The sequence below is a fragment of the Panthera leo genome, chromosome D4 (assembly GCF_018350215.1).
Source record: "Panthera leo isolate Ple1 chromosome D4, P.leo_Ple1_pat1.1, whole genome shotgun sequence".
Taxonomy (NCBI): domain Eukaryota; kingdom Metazoa; phylum Chordata; class Mammalia; order Carnivora; family Felidae; genus Panthera; species Panthera leo.
The window spans coordinates 7,221,052-7,242,587 of record NC_056691.1 but is presented as its reverse complement, the minus strand read 5'-3'; the positions used below and the strand labels follow the sequence as shown (position 1 = coordinate 7,242,587).

General features: G+C 43.2%; 1 protein-coding gene across 2 annotated transcripts in view; it reads right to left on the bottom strand.

Annotated features, from left to right (window-relative positions):
- The window catches only part of GLIS3 (GLIS family zinc finger 3), a 540,949-nt gene extending 520,299 nt beyond the window's left edge, over positions 1-20,650 (bottom strand). Inside the window, exons 1-2 of one of the 2 annotated variants that reach the window (XM_042913531.1) lie at positions 19,748-20,650; positions 11,117-11,161 (exon numbers count right to left, since the gene is read on the bottom strand). The gene's annotated coding sequence lies outside the window, so the exon portion shown is untranslated. The remainder of the gene's footprint in view (positions 1-11,116; positions 11,162-19,747) is intronic. The other variant, XM_042913532.1, reaches the window with a different exon arrangement.
- Positions 20,651-21,536: the final 886 nt, after the last annotated feature.

Below are 21,536 nucleotides of genomic sequence, written 5' to 3'. Positions count from 1 at the left end.
AGAAGGAATTCATCACCACTAAACCAGCCCTATAAGAGATCCTAAGGGGGACTCCGTGAGTGAAATGTTGCAAGGACCACAAAGTACCAGAGACATCACTACAAGCATGAAACCTACAAACACCACAATGACTCTAAACCCTTACCTTTCGATAATAACACTGAATGTAAATGGACTAAATGCTCCAACCAAAAGACATAGGGTATCAGAATGGATAAAAAAAAACAAGACCCATCTATTTGCTGTCTACAAGAGACTCATTTTAGGCCTGAGGACACCTTCAGATTGAAAGTGAGGGGATGGAGAACTATGTATCATGCCACTGGAAGTCAAAAGAAAGATGGAGTAGCCATATTTATATCAGACAAACTAGACTTTAAATTAAAGGCTATAATAAGAGATGAAGAAGGGCATTATATAATAACTACAGGGTCTATCCATCAGGAAGAGCTAACAATTATAAATATCTATGCACCAAATTCAGAAGTCCCCAAATATATAAAATAATTAATCACAAACATAAGCAACCTTATTGATAAGAATGTGGTAATTGCAGGGAACTTTAATACTCCCCTTTATACAGAGAATCAATAAAGAAACAAGGGCCCTGAATGATACATTGGACCAGATGGACTTGACAGATATATTTAGAACTCTGCATCCCAAAGCAACAGAATATACTTTCTTCTCGAGTGCACATGGAACATTCTCCAAGACAGATCACATACTGGGTCACAAAACAGCCCTCAATAAGTATAAAAGAATCGAGATCATATCATGCACACTTTCAGATCACAATGCTATGAAACTTGAAATCCACCAAAGGAAAAAGCCTGGAAAACCTCCAAAAGCATGGAGGTTAAAGAACATCCTACTAAAGAATGAATGGGTCAACCAGGCAATTAGAGAAGAAATTTAAAAATATATGGAAACAAATGAAAATGAAAACACAACCATCCAAACCCTTTGGGATGGTTCCTCATCTTAAAAAAAAATAAAAGAAAAGAAGCTGGAAGCATGGACCATAACAGGCTTTTAGTTACCAAATTATATTCTGTTTTAAAGTGGAGGTGGTCTCTACAAACTTGCTGATTTATACTTGCATAAGGCAATTAATTCTGTTTGGTGTGAAAAGACCGCTTCAGATAGCTTCAGTTAGAAAGCTCAGGATCTTGTTTATGTTAACAAAGTCTTCATTAAACAGGACAACTAATGCCCACAAGAATGTTGTTTTCTTTTTTCCTGAAAATTCTCTCCAACTTCTCGAGTTTTGAATGCAAAGAACTAGATTCAGAATTCTAATCAGATCCCAAATGGTGCCTACCTGCTTCCTTGCTATGCATCTCTTCGGAAATTAGTCTCATCTTTGAATTTTTGTACATCATAAAAAGATTCTCTAGTATCCTGACCAAGCAGACCGTGAGGCCCTCCCACAGTGACAATTCCTGAAGGCTCGTTCAGCTTCTCTTCTAGGTCTTCTAAAGAAGTACCCCCAAAGATGTTTTAAGAATCTCAGGAAGCAAAGACCTCTATCAAACCTAAGTGTTCTCTGCAATGACTGATACACAGTGCCCAGTTTGCTCTCTGATCTTAAAGAAAAAGAACCTTCCAAGGCCTCTCCTCCATCATATGAGAGCAACAATACCAACTCTACAGTTACTAGAAGAACTGGGTACGATCTCCTTACGTAAGCAGTACTCAAAGGGCAAATCTCTGTTACCCTGTGTCGAGGGCTTCTAACCAGAAGTTCTACCATAAATTGAAAGTTGTCTTGAGAGAGTATGGTGCCATGAAAAACAAACAAACAAAAAGCCACTGACCTGAGAAGCAGGAGGCCCAGGTGTAGTAACTGGAAGAGTTTGCTTAGATGCTCACGGAACACATCAGAATCCCAAACCGATTTTGACAAGTTGGAACCACGAACCAGATCAACAGAGAGTTTATCTAATAAAGGCTTTGTTCATGGCCAAAAAGCAAACAACAGCCAAAAAGGAAGCATGTGGTTGCAGGGAAAGATGGATGGAGAAAGAATGGAAAGAACTGGAAGCAGGAGCTAAAATGCAAACCAACAGCACACTGTGGTTACCCAAAAGTTAATCTTTTCATGGACTCCTGGACCCGTGGAAAGCGTCCTCGTTTCCATGAGTCTTGAGACAAGCAGCAGCATCATGTCCTCAGATTCTGCCATGATGGGCAACCCTCCACCTCCAAACCTTCTGGTCACATCACCACGCCAGAGCCCTGCGCTTCCTCTGTGGTTCTTGCTAGATTTGGGTTAATAGGACCTTATCTCTCCTGGACAAATGTCTCTAGTTTTGGTTCACACGGCCCATCATCCCAGACTGTCAAAATCTTTGGGGACTGTGATCTGCTCACAGCCCCTTCTCTCCGGATGGTGATGGGATCTCAAACAGTGGCTCATGGGGAAGGATGGGAACATGGGAGCTGCACAATGTCACATGTTCTAGACCGATTATATACATTTCATGTGTATTCTATACATAATAAACATATATTGAATTATTTTATATTAGTAAATATAAAATGGAAATATCTTGTATTTAAGTCATTATTGTATCTTCCTTCCAACTAAGGAATAGCGATCAACCATACTCCACGTACGTTTCTCGAGGTAATTAGTCCTCAAGCCAACAGGACTCTGGAGAAGGAATCAGAATGCTGTGGGGAATTAAAAAATAAACAACAGACCTGGCCCTGCTTCCAGAAATGTGGACTTGACATAAACATATAGGAATATATAGGAATCACAAATAAGTGATCTCCTTCAAAGGGGAAAAGATAGAACTCCTCCAAACTAGATTCAGCATAAAAGCCACACATTTTTGTAAATTAAGGGGGGAAACTGCAAAGTTGAGTTACTGAAGGTCCATATTCCCAAATGTTAACAGTGACCCAGGACAGGCAGAATTATACTTTGCACCGACTTTTCATTTCATTCATCCGTATTGTCTACAATTCTGACTTTCGTGATAAGAAAAAATATAACTGTTGGGTTCTTAGAAAGATTCCTACACAAACCACGGTGAGGCCCGGTTCCCGTGACTGGCATCTCCTCTGTTCCTCATGAGAGGAAACACAATGCGTCCCCCTGCTGACTCACTCAAGGCAGGCCCAGGGCAGATCCTGGTGGACTGGGCCAGAAGACACGTAAGTCGCCCCCGTGCACTGCCTGGAACTGCTGAGTGAATCCCTCTTCCAGGCTGACCTCCCAGCTGCACCCACGACAATCCTCGGCCCCAGGCATCAGTTGATTCTCTCCCTCTGGGTTCTGTCTGTGGACAGACACTGTCAGCTCCAGGCACTCTGACCCAAGGGCTGGAGTTCTGCCCACAAAGTCCCAACCCAGTGAGAGCACTTCTGGTGCTCTTCCCTGCCTGGCCTTGTCGTTAGGACACCCCGCCATCCCCAGTGAGTGGCCCTCCTTGCTGCCCTCTCATTAGGATCTGCTCGATGCTGGACTATTGCTAGACCGTCTGACTGGCCACACCCCTTGCCTTGTCTTAGTCACCTCCTGCTAATGCCCTGTGGCCAAAGTCATCTTTACAAAAACAGAATCACCGCATGCTACCTCTCTTAATGCTTTTCGGTGGTTCCCCATTCCCAAAATGAAGTTCAAATCTATTGCCTGGCTCAAGTCTCCCTGAAGACCTGACCCTGTGCTTTGAGGGTACAGGCCACTGCTTAGTCCTCTTGTATCTTGTACAATAAATGTGGATGGAACTGACCTGTGCTTCTTTGGATGCTCAACTCTGCCTGTCTATTTTTTTAGCTATCCCTGCACCTGGTCTGTTTCAGTCCCTATTTAGTTCAGCCTCCATGGTAGGTCTGGTGTTGGGTCCTCCCCCCTCCCCTCCTGTAGGATCCCTGCTATTTTGAAGATATAGCTGGGTAACTTCCATTCAATCTACTCTGCTTATGCTATGAAGGGTGGCTGGAGCGTCCTGAGACAGAAGGAATTAGTCTAGAAGGAATTCATGGGTACAAACACCACCTATGCGGCTGCCCAGGACCTACGCTCCACAGGGCTCTGCTGTTGCCATCTTGAAATGTGTTTTCTAAGTTTCTTTTTTTGTTACTGAAGTGCAGTTGACACATAACGTGACATCAGTTTCAGGTGCACGGCATAGTGATTTGACAACTCTATACCTTATGCTACACTCACCACAAGTGTCCCTGCCATCTGTCACCATGCAACACTATGACAGTACCATTGACGACATTCCCTAGGCTGTGCCTTTCATCCCCGGATTTATTCCTTCTGTAACTGGAAGGCTGTACGTCCCACCCCACTTCACCATCCTCCCACCTCCTCCCTCAAGCAACCATCGGTTTGTTCTTTGTATTTATGGGTCTGTTTCTGCCTTTTTAAGTTGGTTTTGCTTTTTAGATTGCACATATAAGTGAAATCATATGGTATTTGTCTTTCTCTATTCAAGTTCACTTAGCATAATACTCTCTAGGTCCATCCATGTTGTTGCAAATGGCAAGATCTCATCCTTTTCTATGATTGAGTGCTACTCCCGTGTGTGTGTGTGTGTGTGTGTGTGTGTGTGTGTGTGTGTGTACACACACATACCACAGCTTCAGCATCCATCAATGGGGTTCTTTCCATTATCTTGGCTATTGGAAGTAATGCTGCAATACACATGGGGTGTATATATCTTTTCAGACTAGTGTTTTCATTTTTTCTGGGTAAATACCCAGTAGTAGAATTCCTGGATTGTATAGTCCTTTTTTTAAATTTTTTGAGGAACCTCCATTCTGTTTTCCATAGTGGCTACAACAAAAATTCCCACCAACAGTGCACAAGGGTTCCTTTTTCTCCACATCCTTGACAAAATTTATTATGTCTTGTCTTTTTGATATCAGCCATTCTGACAGGTATAAGGTGGGGGTTTTGATCTCCATTTCCTTAATAATTAGTGATATTGAGCATCTTTTCATGTATCTGCTGGCCATCTTTATGTCTATTTTGTTCCTCTGCCCATTTTTTAATTGGGTTCTTTGTTTCTTTAGTGTTAAGTTCTATAAATAAATAAATAAATAAATATATATACATATACATATATATATACACACACACACACATATATATATATATGTTAGTTCTTTATATATTTTAGATATTAACATTAATCCCTTACTGGATATATCATTTGCAAATATCTTCTCCCATTCGGTAGTTTGTCTCTTTGTTTTGTTGACAGTTTCCTTCACTATGCAAAACCTTTTTACTTTGGTGTAGTCCAAACAGTTTATCTTAGTTTTTGTTTCCCTTGCCCAAGGACACAGACCTACAAATATGTTTCTAAGGCCAGTGTCAAAGACACCTCTGCCTATGTTTTCCTCTAGGAGTTTTATGCTTTAGGTCTCACATTTAGGTTTTTGATCCATACTAATTTTAGCTTTGAACTTCTGTCACGTAAGTGAAATCTGATGGAACAATGGAGCAGAAGCATGAGCAGAGGAGACACGGTCAGCATGCGTGTCTGCCGCTGTTTCTGGCTGCTGCGTCTGCACTTAGCATGTGTGACGCCCCGTGAGTATAGAGTCCTGGTAAATCTACATGCACGGAAGTTCAAGAAGACTCAAAGTGAGTACAAGGTGAGCAAGTTACATCTACAGTTGAGTAAAGTGACACCTTAGAGAGGCCGCTTTTTCCACCTGAACCAGAATTTGCTTTGAATGTAGAAAGACAGAAACACAAATCATCAAGGACCCTATCAAATTCTTTCTTTTTTCTTTTTTTTTTTTAGGAAGCAACTTTATTCACGCCAGCATGGCTCAATTGGGTTCGTAACCAAACAACTGAGCCCCCAATGCCACATGGCGCAGTTTTTTATAGATTTTACTTTTTTTTTGTCTCCCATATATGGTAACACACAAACATGCTGTCTGATTAAGTGGTCTCATCATATTCTTTCTTAATCATGTCACTTCTCAGGATTGGCCAACCACTTATGCTGAAAATGATGTCACAGAAGGAAAGGAAAAGTAGGGCAACGCTTAGCTCCTTTTCCTTCAAATCCTTCCTTATTTATCAGGAGAGAATGTTGGCAGAAGGTGCATGTATCAAGAAGTGAAATTAAAAAGCTGAGTTAGTTTTGTGCAGTGATTCCACTGTTCTGGTAAGAACAAAATACATATGCATGTATGAGCTCTGAAATACAAATTGTATATGACTACACTGATTCAGCATACAAGTTAAACACTTCATATTCACACTTACAACTGGCATGAAAACATGTCAGAGACATCCCAAATGTATTTCAGAGTCACCTGGGGAGGCTGGGGTTCTTGGGGTCCACTGAAAACCTACTGAAGCAGAATTTGGAAGTGGCTTGGGGGGCGAGGGGACGGTTAAAGCTCTTCAATGTGATTCTGATAGAGTCGATCCATAAACCAGCCTTTGGGAACCACTGCTCTAGGATGATGAACCGTTAAAGCCACATAGGTTTCTGAGGCCCGTCTCAATTCACAAGAAGAATCCATTCAAACTCTACAAATGTTATGCACGACCCCTGGACAAACTCTCTTTCTGGGGTCTGTAAAAGACTTCCTAACACTCAGAGTGAAATTAATGATTTTTCGTTATCTGGAGGAAAGACGTGACTTTCAAAACTGTAACTATGGAAGAATTTCTAGCATATATATAATACACATATAAAAGTGTATACACCTTTGTGACAGAGACGTTTCACATCTCGCAAGAAGTGAACGGGCGGCAGGATGCTTCCCCCGGTGACACAAGAAACCTCGGTCCAGATACATACATACCTCTGCTATCTGATCTTCCACGGACGCACAGAGAAGGGCCTGCCCATCGCAGCCACCTCAGTGATGCTGCTTTCTGATTAGATGCTGGAACTGCCAAGTACTGCTGCTCCCAGAGCAGTTACAAAAGGAGTTGGAACAGCTCCCCTCCTCTGAAGCAATAGCCTTGATGGGCTAAACCCTCTACTCCACCCACCCCTCCAAAGGAAAAACACAGAAGGTGCTGGTAGCCGACTTTGACTACCCTGAAACTTCCACCTCACAGCATATTTTAAAAGAACCAATAGTAGGCCTTCCAGCCAATGAGTGACCACTCCCTAAGAAGACATCTCACGCAGACCCAGTCTGAGGCCCTCAAGACAGCTAGGCCTGTGCAGGCCAAGCTCCTTCTTGGAGAACTACCCCCCGCCCCCATTCTGACGAGGCTGTCGATCCAGATATCACATGCACCCCAGCATGAGGACAGAAATGAGACCTCTGTTAGCAGCAGGGCCTTCCTGCTGGCCCTCCGGGATGACTGAGTACACATCACAGAAAATGCAGGTAACGCTCAAAGGCCAAAAAAGTTAGCTACGCTTTTCAGAGAGAACCAGGGTTATCGTGCATATCCTTCTCGACACACACATACACACACACGCGCATACATGACTGAATACACAGGTTTGAAGTCCACGTTTTACCTGAATACGCCTTGAGCATTTTCCCAAGAGATGGAACATTCTTCTACAATTTGCCGTTTATCATCTGCGACAGCATGCCCTTAGATGAGCTATTGCAGCCTGCTCCCCACTGTTGAGCGTGTACATCGCTCTGACTTTTCATTATTGTAAATAATGCTCCGATTGCTCTATCTGCTTGATCTTCAAGGCAAAGCCTGTCTTCTCCTGACAGAAGACACTGTTCTTAGTCCTTTACCATTCTGTAAAACTGACCCCTACTGTCAGCACTCTCCAAAGGAGAAGGAATGCTTCCAGGTATGGAGGGAAGGGGGGTTTCAATCAAGCCTGATCGACCCCCGAATTTCTCCTTCACCAGAAGCGAAAGGGATCTGAATGTTCTTGTAGAACAGAACCTGGGTTTTTTGTAGGGCACGAGCATGGGTATAAAGAAAAGGGGTGTACCAAATTACAACATATACAAATCTCCTTTTTACCTGTGATGAAGGAGAACAACTTTTATCTATTTTAGCACATAAAGACACGACCTGTGTGCTTGTGCTACATTTAACCTAAGATAAACCCCCGAATTCTCCCACATCTGACCCGTGCTCTCTCTGGGCTGTGCAAGGGTACCATCTTGTGGCTGATACAAAAGATCATCAGAAGACACTTAGCTTCCTAGCGTGTGATCGTATGAGAAATACCAGCTAAGTACAACAGCAAGACCCTCTTTAACAAAATGTTTGCTTCTACAGGAACAGAATATACACGTCACCGTTTATTGGCTTTTTCAAAAATGTGTGCATATACAGCAAATGCTCAGAGAGCTTCCTGTCCCCAAATGATACCATTCCGATATGAGCCGAAGTGTTTCAGAACCTTCTAAACACTAATACTTGAGAGAAAAAAATGACATTGTGAGTATTTAGCTCTCTGGTTTTGACAAGAAGTCATTTATTTAAAAAAAAAAAAAAAGGGGGGGGGGCGCCTGGGTGGCTCAGTCGGTTAAGCGTCCGACTTCAGCTCAGGTCATGATCTCACACTCCGTGAGTTCGAGCCCCTCGTCAGGCTCTGCACCAACAACTCAGAGCCTGGAACCTGCTTCGGATTCTGTGTCTCCCTCTCTCTGCCCCTCTCCTGTTCGTGCTCTGTCTCTCTCTCAAAAAAAAAAAAAAAAAAAAAAAAGATTAAATAAATAAATAAATAATGGACCAGGGAGTAGGGTCCGGGTGGATCCATGATTTAAAAAATAAATAAATAAATACATATATACGTACAAACTCTGGAGTAGTGAAAAGATCACAAGAGCAGGTGTTAGAATAACCAGGCTGTAATCCTGGCTGCATAAGTTTCAGAGATCTTGGGTCACTTAACTCGCTAGTTCCTGATCCTTCCTCTGGAAAAGGGAAAGACTACGTCTCACAGAGATGCTGGGGTCACACGCAGCAGCACTGGAGTCAGCTAAAGCAGCAGACAGAATGGAAAGCCTTATTACATCCATTCAGAACAGCTGGATTAGCAACCGGGCTTGCTCTAAAGAAATAATTTAGCCTTGCTCCTTAAATATTCTCAGATATGATCCAACCAGAGAGACCGTCCCTCAAAGAGGGGCAACGGGTTCCGCTCAGAGGAAGTCAGGAGGGAAAGGGGTCAGCAAGGAAAGGTTCAGAAAGAAAAACTGAGCATCTTTTAGGTGTCAAGCACCTGAAGTGTTAGGAGAATCTGCAGAGGATTTTCAGAGGCTGAAGACAGTTATTCTAAACCAAACCTTTAAAAAAGCAACGGGTTACAATGTCCAGTAAAATGCTGGACCTGTGACAGCTTGGAGCCTGGAGCCTGCTTCAGATTCTCTGTCTCTCTCTCTCTCTCTCTCTCTCTCTCTCTGCCCCTCCCCTGCTTGTGCTCTCTCTCTCTCTCTCTCTCAAAAATAAACATTTTAAAAAATGGTAATAAGTAATAAATTAAATAAAATCCTGGATCTCTGCTCTCTAAGCACAAGAGCAACAGAAGAAATCACAAAAGACAAGACTGACCTACTTCCTTCTCTTTACTGTTATACTTCATAAGCCAAAGGTCCAAACACAAAACTGAAAGACAGCAAATTTTATTTTTTTAAGTCATTTGCAACACATGACAGTAGGGCTCATGTAACTGGTTTGTTTAGCACTAATATGCCAAAGGGTATAGATGTAAGTATATGCCTTATAAGAGAAGAAATATAATTTCTTAAACCATATGAAAAAGAAAGCTCAACCTTTTGTAGCCAAATAAGTACAGGGAGCACCTGGGTGGCTCAGTTGGTTAAGCGTCCGACTCTGGCTCAAGTCATGATCTCGCGGTTCATGAGTTCAAGCCCGGCATAGGGCTCTCTGTTGTCAGCGTAAAGCCCACTTGGGATCCTCTGTCTCCCTCTCTCTCTGCCCCACCCACACTCGTTCCCTCTTTCTCTCAAAAATAAGCTTTTAAAAAATAATAAAAATTTTTAAAAATTAAAACCACTAGATACTATTTTGCACCTATCAGACACAAAAACAAAAAAAAAATTTTTTTTCATAAGAATACCCAATGCTGAAAAAGCTGTATTGAGACAGTCATGAATCCCTGCTAGAAGAGGATACAGGCACAATCTTTCCAGGAAGCATTTTGGCAACGAGCATCAAGATGCTTACAGATGTGCATGTTCTCTGAGTCATCACTGATTCTACTGCTGGAGTCTGAATAGTGCAAAGGACAAGAGTGCAGGCTCTAAGCCAGGTCACCTGAAACTCTCCCAGCCCCACCGCTTACTGGCTAAACAACCAGGCAAGAAAATACCTAACTTCTTCGTGCCTCAGATTCCTCATCCGTAAAATAAGGTCATCATGTTACCCTATTTCACCAAGTGCTATGAAGATTATACCGGTAAATGTAAGCCACCTAGAATACGGCTGGTACATCATAAGATGTATTACTATTATTAATATTATTGCTATTTTCATCATTGGAAGAATCCAGCAGTAATCTGGAAGTTGCACTGGTCGAGGACACATGTACTGAGTAGTATTTTTGGTTGGGCAATGGAGTACACAACAGTTATTGTCTCTGACTTAAAAAGCTCATTACACAGCTGCAAAAAAACAAAAACGAAAACAGAAAACTACACGTCTATGAAGTAAAAGACTGAATAGCATACTGTGGATTACCGTCAGTAAAACTTATCTTTATGAGGCTTAATTTCTTCATCTGGTGTATGGATATATCACAGATCCCTTAAGAGGATCAGAATAGTCCTGAATACGAGGTAGTTTTGGAAATAGTAAAGTAATATGTAAATGCTAGTTATTATTATTTGTTAGGGTCTACAGAAGGTCAATTATGAAAATAATTTTAATATTCACTGAACATTTGCTATGTGCTAGATATTGTATACACATTATCTCACATAACTCCTTAAAAGCTACCTGGTTTACAATACAAAAGTACACAATGCCAATTAAATTAGAATTTCAGATAAATAATGAATAATTCTTTTAGTATAAACATGTCCAAAATGCAATTCTTCAGTGTTTATCTGAACTATTTGAAACATACTTGTATTAAAAATTATTTGTTGTTTATCTGAAACATTTGAAATGTACTTATACTAAAAACTTATTTGCTGTTTACCTGAAATTAAAATTTACCTGGGCATCCTGTAAATCCCACATCCTTGCAACCCCACATCGATCCTATGAAATAAATACAATAATTATATACATGAGAGAGAGTCAGAAACAATTTTAGTTGGTACAGTGACAGATCACCCATCACTCCTACTATGGATCAGAAAGAGAAAGAAGTGTTAAGTCAAAAAGCAGAACAAGAAAGCCCAGAAATTATTTCCCCGTTCTCACTGCTGTGTTATCGTTGCTTAAAATGTTACAATTTCTCAGAATACATTAAGCCCAAATTCAAATACTAAACATAAAAACATGTTGCAAAGCCAAATCTAAATGACTTTGGAATTATCAGCCATTTTGGAAGATTGACAATATCCGTCCCTTCTTTTAGTGCGAATTATCTAGAGATGGGAGAATAAACATGTAAATGCTTATAAGCTGTTTTGAGTTGATGAGGTTTCAGGTTCTGGGAGCAAAACCTCGGGTTGCTTCATTTCTATTGGACGGTGGCAATTGACTTGTTTTCTGCTGTTTCAGTGGACCTTGAAATTATCATGACTGTTTGCTTCAGTCACATCAGTGTGCGTCATCCCTCACCATTTGCAATGAGCACCACTCAGGGAATAAACTGTTAATTCACAGCGGCCTTGGTGATGAGAGAGGCATTTTCCAACATATTTTTGCTCTTGGAGAAAAGATGTCACTTTACTTTTGCAAAAGGCAGGTGCCAATATTCAGTATGTGTCACGGTACATTGCAAAGGGTGGAATCAAGAGTGTGTGTGTGTACGTCCTGTAACACTAATACCAATCAAAAAAGAGAGAGAGAGACATAGAGATCTGAACTGGCTTCCGATCTCAACTCTAGAATTAACTAGTCGTGTGACCTTCAACTAGTCCCTTACTCTTTCTGAGCCCAATTTTCACCATCCATAGCCTGACATCAATATCTGCTCTACTCCACAGGAGTACTTTGGCGCAAGGTTGCAAATCTAGAAAGCATCTTGGCTGTGTGCTACTAAGAGAAGAAAGATTATAACTGGTTCAAAGCAAAGTGATTTCAGAAACAAGAGGCAAACTTCAAATCATTACTGCCCATCTGCAAAGTCTGATAATACAGTATTCCATTAAAGACAATACTTTTAAAAGCACCAAAGGAGATGAGAATAAAAATGTCAGAGCTGAAGGCAAAGGTCTCTATCAGTGCATCTCTCTTTAATGTGATCAGTCATCCAGGGAATCTGTTAAACATGTGTATTTCTGGGCCACACACCAGAGATCATAAATCAGTAGAACTGGGGTTAGCCAAAGAATCTGCATATTTAATAAGCTCCCTGGGTGATTGAGAAGCAGGTGGTCTATTTAAAACACTTGGAGAAACACTGGTCATTATCAATCAAATACAAACACATAGTTAAGGTTTTTAAAGACAATAAAGTAAAACGAAACTGGTAGAAAGCAAAAAGTAGACTTGATTCAATATAAAGTTCTGGAACAGGAGAGACAAGACATCCCAACAGTAGGGCAGGAGAGAGGAAGTCACAGCGTATCTATTCTCTCAAAATGTCTCTCAGGTTGATCTACAAGAGCCAGCTGGTGAAGATGATGGAGGAAAATGGGCAAACCGAAGAGTCAAAGAGGCAATACAAATTGGAAGAAAAACAGGGGAAGACAGAAATTGCCACAGGATACACAGTCTTTGGAATAGTAGTGCTGTTGAGTCCTACAAATATGGGAGAGATTCAGGACAGTCACTGGTCAGAGGAGAAAAGCAATTCATCGAAAAGGAGGTTAAACAGTAAAAACATCACTGTCCTTATAAGAAAATGATATACAATGTTCATGGAAAGGTTGTTGGTGTGAAATAAATCAAAGTATGTTCAACATGAAATTACCTTTTAAAAATATCCCACGAGAATTTCAGGAGATGAAAAAGTACTTTGAAAAGCAGAAAGGGGGCACCTGGGTGGCTCAGTCAGTTAAGTGTCCAACTTCGGCTCAGGTCATGGTCTCCCAGTTTGCGAGTTCAAGCCCCACGTTGGGCTCTGCACTGACAGCTCAGAGCCTGGAGCCTGCTTCAGATTCTGTCTCCCTCTCTCTCTCTCTCTGCCCCTCCCCCATTCTTACTCTGTCCCTATCACCCAAATATAAACATTTTAAAAATTAAAAAAAAATAAAATCATAAAGAATAAATGATACAGTTATTATTTGTAGTATTTTTTGTGACTATCAAATTCATTCACTGCTTGTGTGCTTTGGAAGCTAGCTAAGGAGGGCTGTATGGTATTATCTTTGGATCCCTAGTGCCTACCACAGTGTCTAACATATAACAGGCACTAACCAGGTGGATCAGTGGGTGGATGGGTAGATGGACGGGTGAGTGAATCAGGTTAACACAAAAGACGAGGGAAGAGGTGCAAGTTCACATGGCATTCACCAAACTTCACAAGCGTCATTCTCTACTTGGATGGCACTGCCCAGTTGTTGTCACAAGACTTGGGCACATTTTAGTACTAAACCCTGCTGGCAGTCATGCATGAACCTCTGACTGAGGTGTGTTTATGGTCTTCCTGAAGGAAGTACATCTTGATTCATTTAACCTGATGTGTCCGTTGCCTAATTGCTGTCCCCCAGCTCCACACCTACCTTCTTCCATCAATTCTGTATGGCTGGGTCTTGCTTACTACAAACTCCATCCCCCAGACTCCCCCAGGAGCTGGTTTTCTGTTAAATTCTAGCAAGAGAAAGAGACATTATTTCCTTCTCATATTCTTTTGCTTCTGGTGTTTCTGGAAACAGCTGCAGCCTGTCCGTGATCTAAGCTCCTGCTGTAACTGCCCTTCTTTAGTGGTCCACGTACTGGCCAGGGAGACCATTCTCTGCAGTCCTCGTACTGGCGACATGGAACCCCTAGAAACTCGCTCTTGGGCTTTTATAACAATCTCTGTTCCCTTTTATTTCCCTAGTCCCCAGAATTACTAGCTGCTTCCTACAGATACCTACTTCTCTGAGTATTATTCTATTCACTTCTCAAATCCCCTTCTTCTCTTTAGCTCTTCCAACCCTTCAAACATCCATAAAACCAACACGTGTATTAAATTCCCCCTATTTGAAAATTCTTTTGAAACAGAACTGGTTTGTTTTTCTGCCCATACTCTGACTGATACACTTGGTAAAAACCGGGGTTTTTTTTTTTTTTTTTTAATGTAATAGGATTACACTAGGTATTGAAAGCACAGGTTCCAGAACATTTAATTTGTTCCCTAAGGGTCCAGAATAGAAACTGAAATTAAATTGTAGAATTAGATTATCGTGAAATCGCATATATAGGGGATAAAATGCCTTCCCCTTATCCTGGAGTGGCTCCTTGTTTTGATTACTTTACTATTGTTATTTTGCAACCCCTTTGCTTTTTTACACAGACCTACAGTTATCTCCTCCTCCTGGAAGCCTCACCTGATTACCCCAGCTAACCTTGATCTAACTTGATCTTACTCTGAATTCTTTTGGTTCTTCGGTTCTCTGATTTAGTGACTATTTCTCTGGGTATGTTATCAGGCAGTCTTGCCCTGACTCACTCCCCACACCCAAGCAATCATAGGAATTCTCAGAAAAACTGGTACAGATACAAAGACCTCACTCCCCCTCCTAACCTCCTCAACCAGAATTTCTGGAGGAAACCAGGAGGCAGGGTAGAGAAGGCATATATATGTTTTTTACATTCCTCAGATAATACACCCCTCAAGATCAGGGCCCTTCCATTTCTCATGCAGCATTTACTGTGCCTAACACAGTTTCAGCGGATGCAGTAAAAATATGTCCCTTTTTCCAATGAAGTGACTGAGTGAAGATTCCTAGGAAGACCAGGTGGTGTCACTCCTGCCTAATTAATATTTCTGGGCCAATGAAAAGCATCTCATGTAGCAAAATTTGATCTTCCCTGGACACAATGGCTCTGTACCTGAATCCACCCTTCCATTGGTTTTTTGGCCTCAGAGAGAACTGCATAAACTTCACCAAGAAAACAGAGCAAAACGTCAACAATGCAGACAACTCGGGTTCTCTGAAAAGAAGTGATGGCAAGTGCTGAGACTGCTAGACTTCTTGCCAGGAGGTAAGCCTCCCCCTGCCCCTGAGGCCTGAGAGCTCACTGCATTAGGTTCTGGGCATTAGCATTCTAGAGAGCAAGCTTAGGAAACAAATGCTTAGTGAGCTAGCGAGGAAACACCAAACAGACTGCATTTTTATTCACCTCCTGCAACCCCATTCGTTTTCAATGACATCTGGAGTTGTTATTTGAAAATTTAATTTTCCTTTTACGTCTACTACTCTCACGTTGTGGACTTAAATTATTCCTCATTGCTAGATGAGCAACCCAATCTAGGTTTACCGTGAGCCATTTATTAGGCGACTTCTATGGCGATATACAACCCTCACCTATGACAGAAGCTGTTTAGTAACTACTTCCAATTACTAACAGGCTGAGAATGGCATGTTTTCCAAAGGCGGTTTCCACACAAACTCAGACCTAACTACATTTTAACATTTCTGAATTCGAATTATCCAGTTGTATTAAAAACCCATGAAGATGGTTAAAAGGAAACGAACTCTAGATTTATGGGTCCAAAGGGGGCCTCCAAATGTCCCCTATAACCCTTCTTATAGTCCTTCCTTCTTAGGTTACACCTTGATCTCCCCCATTTGAGCATCTACCTCCAGAAGAGGCACATTTGGATAATCAGCCCTTTCTTCATACTAAGTGACCACCAAATTATTGTGTTCACAGACTTAAATTTCAATGAAGAGGAAAGTACTGAATGGCGAACAAATCTCCAGTAGTAGAAACTGCACCCCCCCCATTCTTCACTAGCTGGGTGGTCCTTGAATCCCTAACCATCCCTACACCCCTCTCCTTCAAACCTACCACCTACACTGCCCCTGCTTTCCTAGCGAACAGCCAGCTTATGCTAACATTTCGTAATAACCTGCTGGAGTGTGTGTATCCTTTGCTGCCAGCCAATCAACCATTTCACCTACAGGGCATCCAGCTTGTTCCCTCTGTTCCCCACTTAACGCTGAAAAAGCTGTGCACATTTGGGGTTACCAGCTATCGTCCAACACTCTGTTCAGGGGCTGTGTCAAAGATGTTTCAAAGTTTTCCTCCCACTTTGTGGGACACATACTTAGTGGCGAACTCAGGTTGCGGAACCTTGATGACTTCTGGGTTTCAGTAATTGGGGGGGAAGGGGAAGGGGGCGCTTAGAAACAGCCGCCATGCTGCCAGGCAACAAATATGGAAGCAGCTGTTTAGACAATACTCTTCATTTGGCCAGGACTCACTATCATGGGAAAAGAACTTTCTAGAGACTCCATATGACGATGAAAGTTAAGTTTCTAAGATGCCAATATCAGCTCTGCATTCTTTAACAAGGACTACTGCCCACGGTCAAGTGTGTGCCAGCAACAATGCAATTCGTTCCTCCTTCCCTGCCATCTTGTTTTCCTTCTGTTCCTTTCTCTTCCTTTCTTTTGCTCCCTTCCTTCCTTCTTTCCTTTCTTGTTCTCCTGTTACAAACTTCTTTCTTAACCTTTACAAACTTCTTTCTGAGAAGTCTGTAATGCCAGCTGGTTACTATCTACCAACTTGTGGGTCCTCCTCTTACCACGACCCCTTCCCCCTCACTCCCACCCACTCAACCTCCACCCACCAACACAACCCTGGTGTTCAAAACACGTCATATGAGAGACTTTGCATTCCTTGTACCAGAACTGGAAAACTGAGCCTCAATCAAAGTGCTGTGGCACAACACTGGGTTGTGACCGTTAACCACTATTTGAGATCACCTGGCAACGTCCGGCTCCTCCCATTTCCTGATATTGCCCTGCAGAGAGCCAGAAACCAAGGGCAGGCCTCGGCCTTTTCGAAGACGCTTGCAGAATGGCAATGGAGTAAGAGATCTGGAAGTGTGTTTCCAATTTCTAAATAAAGAAAACTCTCCGGACACGCATCAGGGACAGTGTACTGTCCCCGGTGAAGTGACAGCAGCTAGAGTAACATTCGTCGCAGTTTGACAGGTCTGTTTCTGCAATCCCTTGCGCCCCCCACACTCATTTTCTCCTCCGCCTCCCTCTGCAAACAAAAACTAAAGAGATTCCCAAAAGCCCAAAGATAGGACCTGCTACCTGCTACTCAATAGCTACGTCTTCAAAGCCATAGAGATGTTAGGTTCCTTCATGCACTTTAGACCTGGCCTGGGATTCTCTCCCTCTCTCTCTCTCTCTCTCTCAAAAATAAATAAATACTAAAAAATTTTTTTCTAAAGTTGAGTCCTATGGGAATAAAAAGCAGAGCACAAAGAATATAATCAATGATATTTTAACAGCTGTGTAATGGGATAGATGGTAGCTATTACTAGTGAACATAGCATAACGTATCAACTTGTCAAATCACGGAGTTGTACATCTGAAACGAATTTAACATTGTGGGTCAACTATACCTCCTCCCCCAAAAAAGAGAGAGGAAGGAAGGAAGGAAGAAAAGAAAGAAAGAAAGAAAAAGGAAGTTGAGTCATGCCCCTGACACCATAAAAATCCTAGAAGGAAAACACAGGCAGTAATCTCCTAGACTTGGATCTTGGCAACGATTTTCTAAACCTGACTCGACTTCACAAGCAAAGGCAACAAAAGAAAAAATAAATAGGATGACATCAAGCGAAAAAGTTTCTGCACAGCAAATGAAAGCATCAACAAAATGAAAAGGCAACCGGCTGAATGGGAGAAAGCATTTATAAATCATATATCTGATAAGCAGTAAATACCCAAACTCTACAAAGAAATCATACAAATTTACAGCAAAAAGACAAACCATTTAAAATTCTCAGTGTCACTAATCATCAGGGAAATGTAAATTGAAACCACCACAAGGTATCACCTCACACCTGTCAGATTGGCTGTTATCAAAGACAAGAAATAACAAGTGCTGGGCCGGGTACGGATAAAAGGGAAAAGCTGTGGGCCGTTGGTGGAATGTAAATTAGTACAACCACTATGGAAAATAGGATGGGGTTCCTCAAAAAATCAAAAATTAAAAATACAAATACTGTATCATTCTACTTCTGGGTATTCATCTGAAGAAAACAAAAACACTAATTCCAAAAGATGGATAGATTCTTCAATGTTCACTGCAGCATTACTGACCACAGTCAAGATGTGACAGTAACCTAAGTGTCTATTGATGAACGAATGGATCAAGGAATTGTTGTATATACATACACATATATGCAATGGAATATTATTCAGCCATAAAAAAGAATGGAATCTTGGGGCACCTGGGTGGCTCAGTCAGTTAAGCGTCCGACTTCAGCTCAGGTCATGATCTCGGGATTCATGAGTTCGAGCCCTGTGTCAGGCTCTGTGCTGACAGCTCAGAGCCTAGAGCCTACTTCTGATTCTGTGTTTCCCACTCTCTGCCCCTCCCCAGCTCAGGCTCTGTCTCCCTCTTTCTCAATAAATAAACATTTTTAAAAATTTAAAAAAAAAGATGGGGCGCCTGGGTGGCGCAGTCGGTTAAGCGTCCGACTTCAGCCAGGTCACGATCTCGCGGTCCGTGAGTTCGAGCCCCGCGTCAGGCTCTGGGCTGATGGCTCGGAGCCTGGAGCCTGTTTCCGATTCTGTGTCTCCCTCTCTCTCTGCCCCTCCCCCGTTCATGCTCTGTCTCTCTCTGTCCAAAAAATAAAAAAATTAAAAAAAAAAAAAAAAAAAAAAAAATTTAAAAAAAAAGAATGGAATCTTGCCATTTACAACAACATGGATGGATCTTAAGGGCATTATGCCAAGTGAAACAAGGCAGAGAAAGACAAACGCCGTATGATCTCACTTGCATGTGGAATCTAAAAAACAAACAAAAAAACAAGCATACACATACAGAGAACAGACTGGTGACTGTCAGGGTGGGGGTGAGGGGGTGAAAGGGGTCAAAAGGTACAAATTTCCAGTTATAAAATAAGTCAGTCACAGGGATGTCACGTACAGCATAGTGACTATAGTTAACCATACTGTATTATGTATTTGAAAGTTGCTAAGAAAATAAGTCTTAAAAGCACTCACCATAAGAAAAACATGTTTTGAAGCTTTGTATGGTGACAGAGAATAACTAGACGTACTGTGGTAACCATTTTGCAACGTCAGCAAATTACCGAATCATTATGTTGCACAGCTGAAACTAATATAATGTTATATGTCAATTACACCTTAGTAAAAAAAAAAAAAAAAAAAAAAAAAAAAAAAAAAAAAATTAAAAAAAAAAAGAAATTGAGCCTTGCCAAGGTAAAGACAACTGGGAAACATCCTGGACTTTCCACCTGTTTTCTCTAACAAGGTATCAGGACAACAACAAACAAAAACTCACTGGAACGACTTAGCAAACTGGAGATGGCAAAAGAATCTGCGACCTTTGACACAGATCAATAAAACTTAAGATCAGAGAGGGTAAAAAAAAAAAAAAAAAAAAAAACAAGATTAGCCAGTGATTCCAAAATCTATTCTAATGACTGCTATCCTGCCTCCCTCTAGGGTGCTCCCTCGTGTGGTCTTTTCCCTTTCAAGGAAGCTGTGCCCATACTCCAGAATCCAAAGGCCGTGGGGGAAAACAACTTACCTTGTCTGGACATCCCACAGTGCACAGGCCCACTTCAGGCCTTCCAAACGCTGCTGAAATTCATATGAAATATGGGCCTTTACAGTCTGTATCCCCAAAGGCTCTTTGGATATTGAACTAATTAAAAAATTTAGAGCTCAAGACAACGATCTGAACAAAAAAAAATAACCAGCTGAATATACACTCCTTGGTCCTGGATCGATGACAGTATCTGGACTTCCACACAGGACAATCACATCACGTGAAGCCAGAAAACCACACGGTAAAGACGCCTGCCCTCGAGAACTGTACGCAGACTGCACTGGTTCCAAAGTGCGGTGGGTATGCGGTGGATATGTGAACAGAGGTTCAAGTCAGTTCAAATTTATTGAGCACCTACTACATTTCAGGCATTGTTCTACTGATCCTACAAAGGCACACATAAATAGCGCACGTCATCAGAAGTCTGCCTGGGCTCACAAGGAGTCTATCAGGAATGCGCGTCGTGGGAACTTCGCGGGCCGGGTGGGCGTGAGTTCCTGGTGAAAACAGGCACCATCTCCACCTTCGCGGCTTCGAGCTTGCTGGCGGTGACGTTCAGTGCGAGCCCCGTCATCGGGGTCAGCGGAGGGGCTGAAGCAGCTGGGCCAGTCGAACCCGGCTCCCACCCGGCGCAGAGAGCATCATCAAGGAGCCCGGGGAGCACACCATGGCGGGTGCCGATGAGCTGCACCTATTAGCCTGAACGACCTGGAGGAAGCCCACACCTGCATCGCTACCAAGAAATCCAATCCGGTCGTCTCGTGCTGCAGGACAGTCAGCAAGGCGTTGCACGTGCCGTGTCTCCCCAAGTCCTCCCCACAAGCAAGCACGGTGACCGCGACGCAAGGCGAGGCCCCTCCCCGACGGTGGATCGAGGGCATCGACAAGGCGTGGGCGTCCGCCCGCCAGGAACTCAAGCAGCCGCCCACGCCTGGCTGAGAGCGCGAGTGGGCGGTAGCCGAGACCTGCCAGATACTTGACCCCAACACCCTCCCTGGCTTCAGCCAGCGCGCGCTGCGCCTCCCCCCTCCAGCTGGCGGCGCGGCGGCGAAGCCCCAGTGGGCCTGCGCGGAGCAGCCGGCGCTTCGACGTCGGCCACGGGGAGCTGCGCGCAGGCGCCCTCCGGGTCATCGTCACGCCGCGCGGCCTCTACGTAGGCGTGGTGATGGCGCCGCTCCGGCTGGCGGAGCCCGTCGGCCTCGTGGAGACCTCGCGTCAGGATCGGGGGGTTGGCTGCATCTACTGCACCCTGAACGGGGAGCGCAGTCCCAGGTGGCGGGCGCCCCGGTGTTGGTCGTGGACGCCCACCGAGCCCGCTGGCCTCACCGCTGACCTGAGGTCCCACGCGGCGGCCAGGCCTTCCCCTGCTGTGGGTTTGACCTCTGGCAGGTCCCGCCCAGAGGCTCCTCCCCCACGACAGCAGCCCCAGCCAGAGGGTGCCCCGATCGAAGGCATCCTACCCCTGGGGCCCTGGGCGGGACACAGCACAGCACCCCGATCACCCACAGGAACAAGCCCATCACGCCCGCAGAGACTGTCCAGACGCAGGGTGCCCCCCCCCCGACAGTTTTGCGGGGCGCACTCCGTGTCATCGCGCAACGTGAACGCTGGATGCCATTTCCTCCAATATTTATTTCAGGATTGCAAGGGCAAGACGAATGCCCTCAGCAGTGCGGGGGAGGAAAGGATGAGACGCCCAACACTTTTATTTACTTATGTGTGTGTTTATTTCATTTCGTTTCTTCAGAGGGAAACTCAAATGCCCAAA